Source organism: Mobula hypostoma, chromosome 19, assembly GCF_963921235.1.
Source record: "Mobula hypostoma chromosome 19, sMobHyp1.1, whole genome shotgun sequence".
NCBI classification, from domain to species: Eukaryota; Metazoa; Chordata; class Chondrichthyes; order Myliobatiformes; family Myliobatidae; genus Mobula; species Mobula hypostoma.
In genome coordinates this window covers 53998582-54014927 of record NC_086115.1, presented here as the reverse complement: position 1 = coordinate 54014927, position 16346 = coordinate 53998582, and the positions used below count along the sequence as shown (strand labels likewise).

The 16346-nt window shown below is 37.4% G+C and overlaps 1 protein-coding gene across 1 annotated transcript in view; it reads right to left on the bottom strand.

The window, feature by feature from the left end:
- Positions 1–16346, bottom strand: part of LOC134359050 (fibroblast growth factor receptor 2-like) — a 191019-nt gene that overhangs the window by 105646 nt on the left and 69027 nt on the right. The gene's annotated exons all lie outside the window — the stretch shown is intronic.

The following is a 16346-nucleotide window of genomic DNA, read 5'->3' as shown; positions in this document are numbered from 1 at the left end:
AGGTAGTAGAGGTTATTTGGTTGCACAATGACAAGGCAGAGAACATGTTTTTCCCTCAAAAGTAATTTAGGGAGTTTACTCCTTTAGTTTTGAAGGACAACAATCAATCAACTGCAGCTCGTTTAGGTACAAACTCTAGCCTACCACTGAAAGAACAGTGCGGAGACTAAAACAAAACGGTCGTCCTTAATTTAAAAAGCACAAACAATGAATGTAAACAATTCCATCACGGTGTGGAAAAAGGCTGATCACGGCGAGTTTAGGGAATCTTTCACACTAATTACGTTTCTGAATGGAACCATAATCTATTCACTGATTTTGAAAAGTGATTGGCTGCTTTGAAACCCCTTCAGGGTCTTATTGAACGTGAATGGTATAGCTAATAAACCCATTATTGAGCACCCCCCCCTTTCCCAGCGGAGTGTGAATGACAAATAGACACTAGTCAGCAGATTAGGGACCAAGTGCAGTAAAGCCATCAGGGGCTCAAGGTGACAGTTCAGCCTGCAAAGAGAACAATAGTCAAGTTTTATCCAAGAGCAGGGACTGACAAGGACGCCATTCAACAGATCTTCACGTCCCTATAGGAGATCCATTTTATTTTGTCTTTCTCTGACAAAATATCTCAAGTAGCCTAAACTCCTGAAAGACCCCTGAGACTTGCTTTTAAAAAAAACTATGCCGTTATAAATTTCATACTGAATAGTCAATAGGCAGTCAGGACATCCATGGGAGGTAGTAAGTTGAACAATGCTCTGTGATTATAAAGTGCAGAGATATTCACAAAATGTAAGCTATCACTTTACCATTTATTTGGGATGCCAGTGTATTTGTCATTCTACTGGGAAAGCAAAAAACTGTTTTGGTATGGGAATATTGTTACATTAATTACCCTGAATGTTTTTCCAGCACTTATTTTACTGATACAAGAGTACTGAATTCATTTTTAATGTTAGAAAAGATTTACTCTACTGATGCCTTTTATCAAGATTTAGCTCGTAGAACAAGAAGCAGAAATAATATAAATTTCTCATTGCTTCTGTGGAAAATGAAGAATAATTTCAGAGGATTCAAAAACAGGCAATGTTCTACTTTCATGACATTTTGTCCATGTGTCACTCTTTAGTGTGATGACCATGGACACAAAGAACAGCCATTAGAAGCATCACAGTTCAAACTGATTCTATGTTCACCAAACACACACATGCTCATTTCCTGGCAGAACATTTAGCTTAATTAATGAGGTGAGGAGCCTGTTCCTGTAATGTACTATGTTCAGAGTCATCAAGTATGTCTCGAGAACATGGATACTGACTTGTTACTTTCACTTCCATGGCAATCTGAACGAAAATAATATAGCTATCACTGCCATCTTCAGAAGGTTACTTACATCAACACAAGTCGGGACTCAAATCTGAGGCCATTCTCAATCATTTTCACAATGATATTGTTAAAATATTGAAAACAATTAGAGCAAAAGCAAATATTGCAAAATCAAAATAGCAGTTCAAACGTAATATTATGAAATAAACATTTCATTTCAAATAAACCAAAACACAGGTCTTAAAGTCCTTTTGTGTGATGAAGTAATGTTATTGAATGCTACAATACTCTGAGCAGGTCTAATTTAACTACATTTTACTATGCTGTGAATAATGGAGCTAATTTATCCCCCAGCTTCAAATTTACAGTGGCAGAATCTGCCACTAGATTATCCAGTCAAGATACTTTAAACCCATTCAGGCAATGGTGCCAGAACGTCTGAGCCAGAGCCTATTCCCACAGAAAATAAATACAGTGCCTTTTTAATCTGCAATTAATTATTTCAAAAAGTATATTTTGACAATATGGGAGTGAGAGGAGATATAAAAAAGGAGGAGCTTTCAAAATGTAAAGTATTTTAAACATTGCTAGCTTACACTGTGCACTGTGTGGTTTTGGACCTATTACAAAAGGAGCCTGTGGTCTCGAGATCTTTGAGCTCTCCTAGACCAAGATTAATCATCAGCCAAATTTACCTCAAACAAATGCAAAGATACTGAAACAAGAGCAACTCTTATCACAAATTCTGCATTTACAGACTTTATAACAAAATATAGCAAAGTTAAGGTTTATATGACAGCACATTCCAACTCAAGTTGATAGATGTATTTATTAATAAAGCACCATATAAAATATACTATATGTAATTTACCTGAGATGCTGAAGCCACGTAAACATCAATTTTGCAACAGGCATGATCTCCAAGTAAAAGCAAACTTACATGCTTAATACCTTTAAAGACACACAAATCCACCCAGTTAGACAATATCTGACGTGACATACACACACAATCAAGTGTGAAATGACTGGCAGACACATCTATTTATTCTGAGTCCTCATGTGAAAAGTGTCAGTATAAGACACAACAAACTAGGACTGCCAAAAGCCCAGGATAAGACATAAGAAGGTGCCCAAACTAAATCAGTACACATTTTAATATGTTATAATGCAGGACAAGCTTTGTCATTCCTTCAGGTCCCAGATCCAAAGTTGCTGAGCACTGCAAAAGCAACAAGAAATACTTCAGGCAACACACACAAAATGCTGGAGGAACTCAACAGGCCAGGCAGCATCTATGGAAAAGAGTTCCTCCAACATTTTGTGTATACTGCTTGGATTTCCAGCATCTGCAGATTTTCTCTTGTTTGTGAAGAAATACCTTAGAGAATGTAGGCGAGCCAAGCTAATTATTGAAAATAATGGGAAGGATGGAGCAAGGTGCTGAGAAAACACACCTACATTTTTGAAATATAAAGCTGACAATGTTGTCATTCAAATCATTAGATGATGTAAGTTGTCCTCTTGTCATACTAAATTTCTGCCATTAGAGGCTGCTTATCCTTTGGATAATTCAAACCCGAATCAATTTGCAGCTTGTGATAAAAGCAGAAAATCTGAACAGATCTGCTGAATTAGTCTTTGAACCAGCTCCTGAATCCGAAATCTCACACTAGTTTCTAAGCAGTGCCTCACTAGTTAGCTATAAATGGCAAGAGTAATTTTCTGATTTCCCTTCGCCATTGGCAATGCTGAGTGTATATCCATACATGGATATTATTATTATTATTATTAGAAAACTGCGCGTGTCTCTGAAGTGTATCTTCTGAACATGGCTTCCCATCAAGACAAAGCTGGAGAATTATCCCCAAGTCTAAGGCTACATACACACTACGCTGGATAATTTTGAAAACGAAGCTTTTTCTCTTCGTTTTGACCCTCCGTCCACACTAAAGCGGCGTTTTCATCCCCCGAAAATGGAGATTTTCAGAAACAGTCTCCAGAGTGAATAAATCCGAAAACACCTAATATCCATTGTGTACAGGGTAAACGGAGAGATTTAAAAACGCTGTCATGACAACACCACAACAACAATACTTTTCCTGCTTCTGCTTGGTACTGTGCAAGCACTGCCGTACGTCTGTTATAACGTGCAGACGGTGTGACTGGCGTGAGGGTTAAATTGTAAAGTGAGCTTTGTTGACTATTTAAAAACACTGTCATGACGTGCCGGAACAGATGGCGGCAGCGTGGTATTTCATTGTCTTCTTGAACGCAACCCCCCACACAACCTAACAATTTCAGAACAGACGGCAATGAGACTGAAGCCAGAAGAGTTAGAAATGTACTCACCAAATATTTTGACCCATAGCTTACTGAATAAATACGTATACTCACTTTGCCCTGTTTTCTGTCCTTGCCTGTATGAAGGTGGTTTACCTATTTATGCAAGTACTTCTCTGACAATAGATGTGTAACAGCCTAATGTAACATTGTATGGAAATCCAAGATAACACTGATGTAGACATGTTTTATACATTTAACAAGGTGCTTTATTAATGTAACAGAGTTAGTCAGTTTTTCAATGTTCGTCGTCAGCCAGGTCATACTGTCCGCGAACTCCCTGTCGGTTGCCTCCATACGCTCCAGTGTTTGTTTTTTTTTGTTTTAAGTCCTCCTGCGCGAGAGCCACAGCAATTCCTTCTAAGTTTTTCTACTCAGTAACTGGACAAATGTGCACTAAGTATACCGTTTCCTCTTGGCTTGTTTTCTGTGCGTCCTGCGCATGCCCAGTGGAGGAGATTCGCCCAAATATCCGTGTCCGTGTGGACAGAGATATTTTGAAAGACGCTTAGTGTGTACACCTGTCGTTTTTACTCGAAACTGGCGTTTTCAAAATTATCTGGCGTAGTGTGGACGTAGCCTGAATTTACTGAATACTTAGAAATGGTGGCAGTACAGGATTACCATTTGAATGGAGAAAACAATTCAAAAGAATAGGTGGAGTATTTCACACAAAATTACACAATTTACTGAAAATAAAACATTTTAATTGACTAGATATATTAAAACATTAATATTAGATAATAATTTTAATTAACATATCTAATAATTTCAATGTTATATACATCATTACATAAACTAGAAAGATGAAGATAGAGATCTCATATACATTGCTGGCATACTGGTTGCTCAGTGAATGCTCTACACCATCTTTCTGTCACTTAAGCTTCATCCATCTTTTTGACTGACAGCCCAGGTGGAATGCAAACATGTCTTTATTTTTGCTCCTGTGCACCAACAGAACAACATAATGTACACCTAAAAAAATCACTAAACCACAAGTATGTTGATTCTGTTTCTTTGTATTCAAAACCAATAGGTGATAGATGTTTGGAGTAGCAGCTAAACTTGCTGGATTATCTTGATTTGTTGAAGTTATAAATGAGAAGTACAACTCATGATGTGTCTGATATACAGTCTATAGATAGCTATATGCATATTGCGACTTCATAAGTTCTTCATTTACTATAGAAAAGAATAACATGCACAAATGTTGTCCTCATTTTACAGCAATATTACACATAGAATATGGCTAACTGGATCAATTAGATCATACCATAAGCTTGCAAATGTCCTCCAATTCCTGTAAAATTCAGTTTGTGCCGTTTTATACAAAGAAAATATATCAAAGAAACAGGCTGTCCTGCACAATTAGCCCATACAGTAAACGGAGCAAAACACCAAACTGCTGGAGGAGCACAGCGGGTCAGGCAGCATCTGTGGAGTTGATACTTTGGTTTGGGACCACGCATCAGGACTGCGATTGTAGGGGAGAAAGAGCCAGTATAAACAGGTGAGAGGGTGGAGGGCGTTGGAGACTGGTAGGAGATACTGTAGGTGGAGATGATAGGCAAATGGAGCCAGATGAGAAGAGGGGCAGGTGGAAGTTGAGAAAGAGGATAAGCAAGAGGTTGCAAAAGCTGATGGATAGGGAAGGTGATGTGGAAACAACAGGAGACCCCAGAGGTTTAGTGCATGGTTGATAGGGGGATGGAACCATTTCGGTGGGGGAGGGGGAGTACGGGGAGTGGGCTGGAGAATCTGGGTGGATCAAAAAGAGAGAGAAAGGAGCAAGGTGGTGCAGCATCTTCCAGCATCTGGAGACAAAAGAGAATAGAGCTGTCTCTCACAAGAAACACCAGCCTCTGCCTCTACATCCACCAGGCGACATCTACCCCCTTTCTGTTTTTTCCCTTCATATGCCTCTACGTATCACTTTATCAACCACCAGGCATGGTTTCCGAATTCCCCTTCTCTCTTCAACTAGTTCCACCTATCACCGACTAGCCCTGCCTGACGCAGGATCTTGACCCAAAACATTAACCTTCCCTCTATCCCTTTGCCTCTATGAGTGCTTTATGACTCATTGAGTTTTCCCAACATTTTCTTTGCTCCTGAGTATAGGGTCTAGAGTCATTTCTATCACCACACTGTAAACAGTGCTATGACAACACCACCCAGCCAATGAGTTGAAGGTGGGGCATACGACTCAGAGAAACATAATGCACACCAATAAATTTACTGAGAAACTATAATCCACTTAAAGAGTGAAGAAAACAGAAACTACAAAACTTTGCATAAGAGAGTAATTTATCAAAAAAAATGCAGTGAGTGGAAGACAACTACATATAAATCATGGGCATAAAACTTACCTCAGGCCCAAGCCTAACAGTCAGGGGAATTATCCTACCATTACCACTTTGTCTGGCTATAGTTTTGTTGCTAAATGCAGGCTATTGTTAAAGAAATCTTCCACTATAAAAACAAGTTGTCCAATTAAGAGCAGTCATTGCACAATTTATAAACCTACAATGCAACTGGATTTATTTTTCTCATAATGATTAAAAACATCTCCAATGAGATTAAGGATCATTCACAGCAAGTATTAAACAGCTCAGTTCAGAGTTAGAGCTCCTGTGGAGTGTCACTCCAAAGGACAGAGACTTACTAATGGACTTCCTCCCTTATGCCTTTTCTGCTAAATTATTTTTCCCTTGTAGAAACTTAAAAATGTTTTTTAAAGAGAATATATTCCACCTACACCATCTCTCCGGGTGAATTCACTACTCAAGAACTTAACTTTCTCGACCAGTCAAATTTCTCTCTCAGTGAATCGACATCCATTTGTCAGAACATATTAATTCTGCACATGATTCTAGGATCCAATATGACCATCTAATTTCAGAATTTAATACTTCAATTAGATTGCTTTGGAGTTGCCACTTTTCCAATTTAAAAACCTCTATTGCCTATCTATCTTTTTGTATGGCTCACTATCAAATTTTTTTGCTATTCTCTGTAATTCTTCCAAGACAGGATCGCCCAGTGATTCTGTGTCCATATCTGTGCATAATACTCTCAACTTATAAATATTCTTTGAACTGCAGATCTAAAATCCTATTTGTTTTCTGCACTCTGCCTAATGGTGTAAAAGGCATGTTTCACTTTTAATCAGAATTCCTTTATTTTCTGTTAATTTGTTATCACTAATACCGATTTAAAAATTAACCAATATAATTCATTCTCCAAGGCCAACCTGGTTCTTTCAGTCTTAACTCTATTTACTAGAGTGCTCCACCTAGTGGCCCAGCCGCAAATAACAGGTGAAAATATAAGCAAACTCAAGGTGTGAAAATCTTGCTGGTATGGCTATCACACGCACCCCATATAGAACAAAATGGCAAAAACCCATAAATAATGATCTTCTTTTTAAAAAGGGGTTACATTTCCATTAATGTCAGCCTCTGTGTGCAATTGCCATTCAGCTTGGTTCTAGTTAAACATCATTTGCCTAAAATGTTCAGTTTCCATCTCCACAGATGCTTCTTCACTGTTGAATATTTCCAGCAGTTTTTGAAATTCTATGCAGGTAGGCTGTATGTAAATTTAATAAGTACCATTACCATTTAAAAATGGTTTTCCATGATAACTGGTCATTCTGAATATCACACAAAATGCTGGAGAAACTCAGCAAGCCAGGCAGCATCTATGGAAAAAAAGTACAGTCGAGGTTTCGGGCTGAGATCCTTTGGCAGGACTGGAGAAAAAAAGACGAGTAAAAAAGAGACACAGGACTGGAGAAGGAGGAGTCCGACAGGAGAAGACAGAAGGCCATAGAAGAAAGAAAAGCGGGGAGGAGCACCAGAAGGAGGCGATGGGCAGGCAAGGAGATAAGGTGAGAGAGGGAAAGGGGGATGGGGAAATGGAGGGGGGGGCATTACCAGAAGTTTGAGACGTCAATATTCATGCCATCAGGTTGGAGGCTACCCAGACAGAATATAAGGTGTTGTTCCTCTAAACTGAGTGTGGCCTCATCGCGACAGCAGAGTAGGCCATGGATTGACATATCGGAGTGGGAATGGGATATTGAATTAAAATGGGTGGCCACTGGGAGATCCCTTCTTCTGGTGGGTGGAGCATAGGTGCTCGGTGAAGCGGTCTCCCAATCTACGTTGGGTCTCACCGATAAAAGGTGCCCATCAAAGACTATTCCATAATTTGAAGAAATCAGCTCTCTAGAATGGAGGAAGGAGTGTCACAGCATCAACCATGTCAAGGCCTGCAAGGCAGATGCATCTTCCAATTAATTGCCTTTTATTGTCTTTAATTCTGGAGAACGCAAGTCCTATTTTACCAAATCTTTCCTCACAAGGCAACACCTCAGTAGGTGACAAGTACTCCTCCTTTGGAACAGGGAAATCCCTAATACAATAATGCAAAACTACCACATTAACTGCACTCATACTCATACTTCAACCCCAAAATAATAAAAGCTAACATTGCTTTTGTTATACCAGCTTGACATGGCTTTGTGATTCACATAGAAAGACATACAAATCCCTCTGAACATTACCATTTACCGGTGTCTCATCATTTAAGAATATTCTGTTTTTTCACTCTTCCTAATAAAATAAGTATTTTCACATTTCAATACATTTAACTCCACCTACTACCTTCTTGGTCAATCTAATTATTCAATCGATCTTTATTACTCTATATTCAATCAATCTATATTTACTTTCATCCCTGCGTTAGCAAGTGTAGTAAACTTGGTCATATTATACCTGGCTCCCTCAGATTTTTGCATCAAACCACTATGACAAACCAAAAATTACACAATTATTCATATGCTATTTTGTTTAATTGGATCACCCTTCTATTTCTCCAATCACGTGCTAACTTTACTTTGTAATATCTTATTGCATACTTCCCAAAAATCCCAATATACTTTATGTATTTTTTTCTTTTATATATGTACCAGTCATACTCTTTCATTAAACAGCTTTGATTACGCCTCCTGAATTATTCTCCTTCCTTCATGATGTATTGCAATGCCTGTACTCACAGCCTTCAACTCAACTACAGATCAAAATACATCTCCTGTTGCAGATAGTTACTGTGGATGTTCCAGACTTGGATCACACTGTTCATCAAGAAAAAGCTTGGACAAGTTGTAGATGTGGCACATTCCTACACTGTATCCATGATAAATCTTCATTAAATTCTGTAATCAATTATCTTACTTGTTGAGGGTTCTAAAACTATTTTTTTAGATTATGAGAACACTCAGTCCTCTTTCATTGTCATTTAGAAATGCATACATGCATTAAGAAATTTAGCTGGTTTCTTAGCTATTTTAGTAAAGTATTAATTATATTCCAAATTTCAGCCTTACAAAAGTCACTACAAAGTTGAAACTCTCCTTCCCTCTCTTTACTGAGTTCAGTCCACACTGGGATCTATCATTCGATAAAAACTACTAGAACATAACTAAGGAAAACAGCGCAGGGAAAAGAATTTCAGTTCTCATCACTGGGAATGATGGCCTGTTTCAAAAAGGAAATGCAACTATTTGGCAACTTTATATCATACTAAGTTTCTGGTGCTAACTCTGGGCAGTATCTCCAAACAGCTAAAACAAGGTCTGGCCTCCATCTGGATGCAGATTAGTCCAGCCAACCTTCTTATCTCTTAAAAGATTTGAACAGGCTGCTGCAGAAATTTTCTCACTTTGGCAATAGATTTTGGTGAAAGGTTATGTTCACTGGAAGCAATTCATCTGAGTAAAGCAATTCTCAAACAATAATTCGGCTATTAACTTAAATTTACTTATTATTAAATACCCAATCCCCAGATGGAGTATGATTCATATTTTTGCAAACAAATCATTAAACAAATTTTAACCACTGTTATTTCTTCCGTAACCATTATCCTCAACAAAGATTTATATTCTTCTTCATATTCTCTAGGATGCACGTGTGTTACGGTAAAGCAAGAAACTCAAAATTTAATCTGTTTCCAAACACAACTTCTTTTGTGTGTGACCTTATCTTTATACAATGAATTCCTCCCATTGCACCATAATTTCCCTTACATAATATGTGTACTGAGAGAAACTCTCCTCGGAAAACGATCATCTAGAAGACCTTGAATAAGCAAGTTACTTGGAAGAGCCTTTTTTCTGAACTGTACTGAGAATCGTTTACTTAAACCTGAACATGAGTGTTGTGCTGAAGTGCTAGCCTAGGTTTTGTCCTCATGTTTCTGGAAATATGAGCACATAACCTAGGCTAGCATTTCAGCAAGTGCAATGGAAGACTTTTGAACAGCTTGCTTTCGAAAAGCATTTCCACATATCAGAAATTAATAAACAATTAATTATTCCACAATTTCTATTGGTGCAATCCACAATCTAACAGCATAAACTGAAACAATGCAATGATTCACTCTGAAGCCAGAGTATTCATAACATACACTTGGGAATTGTAAATTTTAATTAACTAGACCGCAGTATCAGTTAAACACCCAGGATTCCTCTAGCATAGCATATCCTGTGACAAAGAATTAGTTAAAGTGAAAACAACCTTCCAAATTAAAAAATGCAACAACTCTTCCAATTAGCATTAGCTGATCACACCTAGGTAGCAGACCAAAGTCTCTGATTTGCAAGCTAACTTGATAAAAATAAGGATCTTTAGTAAGGGGGCCATTTTTGAATGCATGTCTAGATTCAAACAGATCTATTTGTAGAGACAATAAATTAATAACTTTAAGGGCAGCTCACATCAACTCATGTCAACCCACTGAGAATTCAAACTGTAATACTCCATTTATTGAGGGATATGATGACTGGTCCAATAAGCCACTACTTCAGGATAATGACAATGTAACACAGCTTAAAAATTTGTTCAATTTACTTATCTTTAATAGAGAACAACAGTAAATATCTAAGAGTTATCATCTGATGCATTTGATCTGCAATAATTAAGAATCATTTATACAAAGTTCTACACTCAAATAATATGCTTCCAGTGCCGCTTGTGGCATTTCAAAAACTATTAAGAGTCTAACGAATAAACTCTTCTCAGGCTTCCAGCCAGATAAAGGTATTGATTATAACTGATGTTTTGATGACAAACTCTGCTATCTTCCTCAGGGACGAAGCATGGGCATGTCTAGTCCGGTGGTGAGTCTTCCCAACAATACAGAGTATACTGTATATCCATCAGACAGTAAGTTTTCACTACAATGCTAGATAAAAGGAGAAAACTGGAACACTGTGGTGTATATTTACATAATTTGAGCACCATACATCCACAGCCCATGTTAGGCTGACTTGTGTATACATGTGCCTAGCCAGAATTTACCTGCTTATGTGTAAGATGTTTAGTTGAGAAAATGCATTAGTTGTTTTTTTTCTAATTTGTACACATGCATTGGACACTTCCTGATGAAAGGTCTTAGCTCGAAACATTGACTAATGGTTTCCCTGCATAGATGCTGCCTGACACACTGAGCTCCTGCAGCATTTTATGTGTTGGGGAATGGGATTCTCTGTCAATTGGCAGAGACTAGAAAGGCAGAAGTGGTCTCATTCTAAGTCCTGAGCACATGTAGCAATTATGGCTCTGCATGTAGTGTTATACTTCTACACTGCTAGAACACTACTGCAGGATCCCGGCTATCGCCATACATACTCACATGCAAAAAGTGCAGTGTGCGATATACACTAACAAGTCTAGATTCGTACCACATTATCCATGTGATTAGCTAATAAAGGTCCTACTGTACTTGAATCTGAATTGAAGAACTGCATTCCATTCTCCTTTCAACACACGGCTGACAGAATGCAGCTATTGCTGTTCAACCTCCTGCAACAATTGCAACACAATTATTCCCTGGGAGCATTGTACTTATTCTCGATAATTACTAACAATATTCCCATGCCAAGAGTATACAAACACAAACAAATCTGCTGTGCTATTATAAAAAGTACTGTTGATTAAAATAAATACACCACAATGAATATCCTGCAGTGGTAAAAACATCCTGGAGATTCTCCAATATATAACAAAAATGCTAAAGTGCACACAGGATAAGCAAAAACTTTTGACAAGAAAAAACATTAGTATTTCAATCCAAATGAAGGAATCTATTTAAATTATATCACCTTGATGCTACCAATTATCATCACAACTTGTAATGCCAACTCTCCCACAATAATTGGCTCTATTATCATTATGCAAATTGGAGGGGTGCACAAGAGTCACTTTGATGTGCTTAAAAATTAACTGAAATTCTTAATAGAGTAATGACAATACTGAGATACATTTTGGCTTAATATAAAGAGAAACATAATTTAATTAGGTACTAAATTCAAAGTGCTTATCTTATGTCACACACAGGCTTTTCAATAAGAGCAGGATTATTTTCTGCTCCGTGTTTAATGAAGAATCAGCTGAGTACTATAAAGATCTTTTGTCACATAGCTTAAGCCTGAAAGAAACAATACCCCACAAAGATATCTGTACAATTCTCTGAATATTGAAAGCAGGATACAGTACACAAGATACCAAATTGTTTAAAATGTTGAGATTGCAATGCTAAAACTTAATGCCATCGGGCAAATTACAAAATTCCCGAGGACAATGAGAGTTCAAAATTCAAAGTAAATTTATTATCAAAGCACATATATGCCACCAGAGAATCCTGAGACTAATTTACTTGCAGGCGTACGCAGTAAATCCAATAACCATAATAGAATCAATGAAATACCGCACCAACAGGGCAGACAATTAGTCTGCAATAGACAACAAACTGAGCAAATACAAAAAGAAAGAAAAAGTACAAACAATAACGAATAAGCAAGCAATAAATAGAGAATGAGATGAAGGGTCCTTGAAAGCACTGATAGAGCACCAAGACTTAGCTGCCAGTCTGAAATGACAGTTATTTGCAGATTTTGCCTCACTTTTTCATCTAGCATACTCCAGTTTGAATAAGCTTCCCTCATTTGTATCATTAAAATTAGGATGATTATTGCCATAACATTAAAAGTAATAATTTTAGTAGAAGGAATATAGCAGACCAATGGAAAAGTTGGAAGTGGAGAAGAACTTAATTCAAGACGGAAAGAGTCAGAGTTGTACAGAATAGAACTAGGCCAATCAGCCTATTATACCTAAGCTAACCAGCATGCAAAACCTATACTAATTCCACCTGCCAGCATTACTTCCATATCCTTCTATGACCTGCTCATCAGATATCTGTGAAGATGCCTCTCAAATGTTGTTCCTGTTCCTGCCTCCACCATTCCTCTGCAGATCATTCCAGATACAAACTACTGTTTATGTGAAAAAATTATCCCTCATATCTCTTTTAACCTCCTCTCTCTCTTAACTCTAATTTTAGACACTCTTATCATGGGGAAATAGAAACTAGCTATCTGCCCTGTCCATGCCTCTTAACTCTATAATGCCACCTCTCAGCCTCCTGCACTCCAGGGGGATAAAAAAGACATAGCCTACTTAATCTGTCTGGAGGAGTAAACACGGAAGGTCATTGAGGGTAGTGTGGTCAAAATGGATTTTACCAAGGCATTTGGTAAAGCAGGCAAGTCAAAACAAGAAAAAGTCCTTGGAATTAAAAGGAATGTGGCAAATTGGATTTTAAAAAATGGCCATGGCAGGAAGGAGGGGATAATGGCTGGCAAGTACCACTGTGTTTGGATAACCAAATCCAGTGGTGTTCTGCAGTCTCATTTTGCAAGTCATATATATTAATAAGTTTGACTTAATTGTATGGGACATGATAAAGTATGCAGTTGTATTTCTTTCATTAACAATACATTTTATTTATTCCATATACAGTAAATACCTATGGCATTTGCCTTTCTCTACATTCAGCATACTATCAATTAAATACATTTTCTTACAATGCGTCAGTGTCACTCCTGCTTGCTTCTTAAACACAGATCTGTGGAGTATTTGAGAGGCCCACTGTTCAGTGTCCACTAGCTAAATATCTCTAGAATGTGGTCTTTCCCGAAAAGTCTTTGTGGGTGGCTTCACTGGCAAAGATTTTTTGAGGATTTTTTAGCACTGGAAAATGACAATAATGAAGAAAGATCAGGCTATGCTGTTTTCTTCAGAAAAGAATCTGAGGAGGATTTAGTTGAGGGGCCTAGGCAGTAAATAGGAAGGAACAATATATAAATTTAAATTAATTGGTACAAGGACTAAAGGGGAGATGAGGAAATTATTTTCCACTTAAAGGGTAGTAGGAGTCTGGAATTTTCTGCCTGAGTTGAGGCAGACACCTTTGTCACACTTAAAAACACCTGCATATGTACTTGAAGAACCCCAACCTCAATGACTATGGAGTTAATGATGAGAGATGGGACTAGGTGGTGTGGCTCTCTTTTGGCTGACATAGCCAAGTGGTTTCCTTTGGTGTTATAAATTTTCTATGACTGTGAATATGAAAGCATAAAAATCCGGAGGTAATGCTGTGACTATTTCATAAACTTACAAAAAGTTGGCTAGCCACGAAGTAATATGATTTATGAACAGTTTGCACCATTATGACATTTGAAAAAAAATGCAAACAGTAAGTTTTCCAAAAACTTTATACAATGTGATAGTTACTAAAAACAATTTGGACAAGAGACAGACAAAGGTGTTTCGCAGTTTAGAATGTGTAGGCTATAATCTTGCTGCTGTCAGCAAGCGGAGATTATAAAATATGTTAGATGAGGACAGAGGGCAAGGTGGAGGAGGGAAAGAGGGGTCTGGGCCATTAGTAATAGCAAAAAAAAAGACATCTCTTGCCAGAAAAAGATGAATCTTTCAGCAGTAGCCTATGGGAGTGAAAAGCTTTCATACCAAGCCACAGTTCAATCTTGTAGTTCAGTTCTGCTTCAAAATTCTTCAGGGCCTGTAGTGCATGGTAGAAATTTTTCTAAATTTATGCCTGTTAAGTGCTGCATGCCATTTAACATCATCAGCATGTCTAGTCATCTCTGTACAAATCTTGGCCTATGCTCAGATCCAAAAGTGGCTCTTGAAGACCTGGTGTTAAGGCATTCCTGATCTTAGCAATACAATATGTAAAATAAAATTGTTAATTTAGTTAGAATATATTAAAGATACTGAGCCTTTGCCATAGGTTAAAAAGATCAGATTAAGAATACTGTATCATGATACAAGACTGACATTTATTCCCTATCCCCGTGCCCCATTGAATGGGCTGCCAGGCCACTTGAGAGGATTATTTAAAGTCAATCACATCGGTGGATCAAAACCAGAAAATAAACAAAGATTTCCTTTTCCAAAGGATATTAGTGTTCCAATTGGGCTTTTACAGCAACCTGGTAATTTCGTGGGTGTTATAATTGATACTAGTCTTGAAAATCAACAAAATTGTAGATGCTAGAAATCTAAAACAAAAATACAAAACACTGGAAATGTTCAGCAGGTCAGATTGCATCTGTGGTGTCCCCAACCTGAAACTTTGACACTACTTCTCTTCTCACAAGTGTAGCTTGACTGGCTGATACTAGCCTTCTTAATTCCAAATTTATTTAATTACAGTACTTGAATTAAAAGGTCCTTGCTGGACCCAAGCTTCTGTTTCTGTGATTTACTCTTAACATTTAAAAGTTGGTGGCACTCAGAGGTGTATAAAAATATAAACACTGGTATAATTAATTAATAGACCGTAAAGTATTTCAAAAATACTTTAAAGTAAGTTCATTAAACAAATTTGATCACATACAAGTCATAAAAATACTTAACTAAAAACTTAACACTTTCCTCAATCCAAGATTTCATATTGAAATGAATGAGGTCTCACATCATATGTGAGCGCTGACTTGGCAAAAGATTAAAGAGGTGATACCCAGAGATGAAACATCACGAATGACAGACCAGTTTGAGACTTACTGCTGACCTGCCAAGATCCAGACTATGCCCAAATTGCTGAAAACTGTGGAGACCCTCAGAACTTAACAAATTTCACGTCACATGCCGGTGATAATAAACCTGATTCTGAACTGCTACTTCCAACAAACAAAACTTAGTATATAGTCTTTCCAGATATTTAGTGGGGGATATAACATGATTAATAAATTGCCTAAATAAATGATGTAAAACAACCCAAGCTTTCAATGCATAGGTGAGAAATTCATAGGGAATAATTTAGTTTACTGAGAGGAAACCTTGTGATAAGTAATTGATTTCTTCATTTCTTTACCTTTGTTGTTGTAATTTTCAATCACAACTCATCCCAGTTGCACAGTTATGCTCCTCCACCCCAACCTGCCAGACTTGGGAAAGAAATAAAACGATACTGAAACAACATCTGTGTTCATCATGTTACAGAAAGTGCTCTCATGGTCATAGTACTGTACATTTGGAATTCAGAAATGTGGGTTCAGAACAGGTCTCAACAATCTGAGATCTCTATCTTAGACCAATAAAACTTTCTACAGATCAATTTTAAACAACAGAAAATTTGATGAAAACGCAAAACTTTTCTGAACACATAACTCACTTTTTCGGTTGAGGATGGGAGCAACAATGACTTCTCCCTTCCCTCTATATTAACCTAACAACATTTTATCAGTACATTTGATTTTGCTCTTCTTAACTCTTCACAATAACTTCAGCTTCATACTTAAAAGT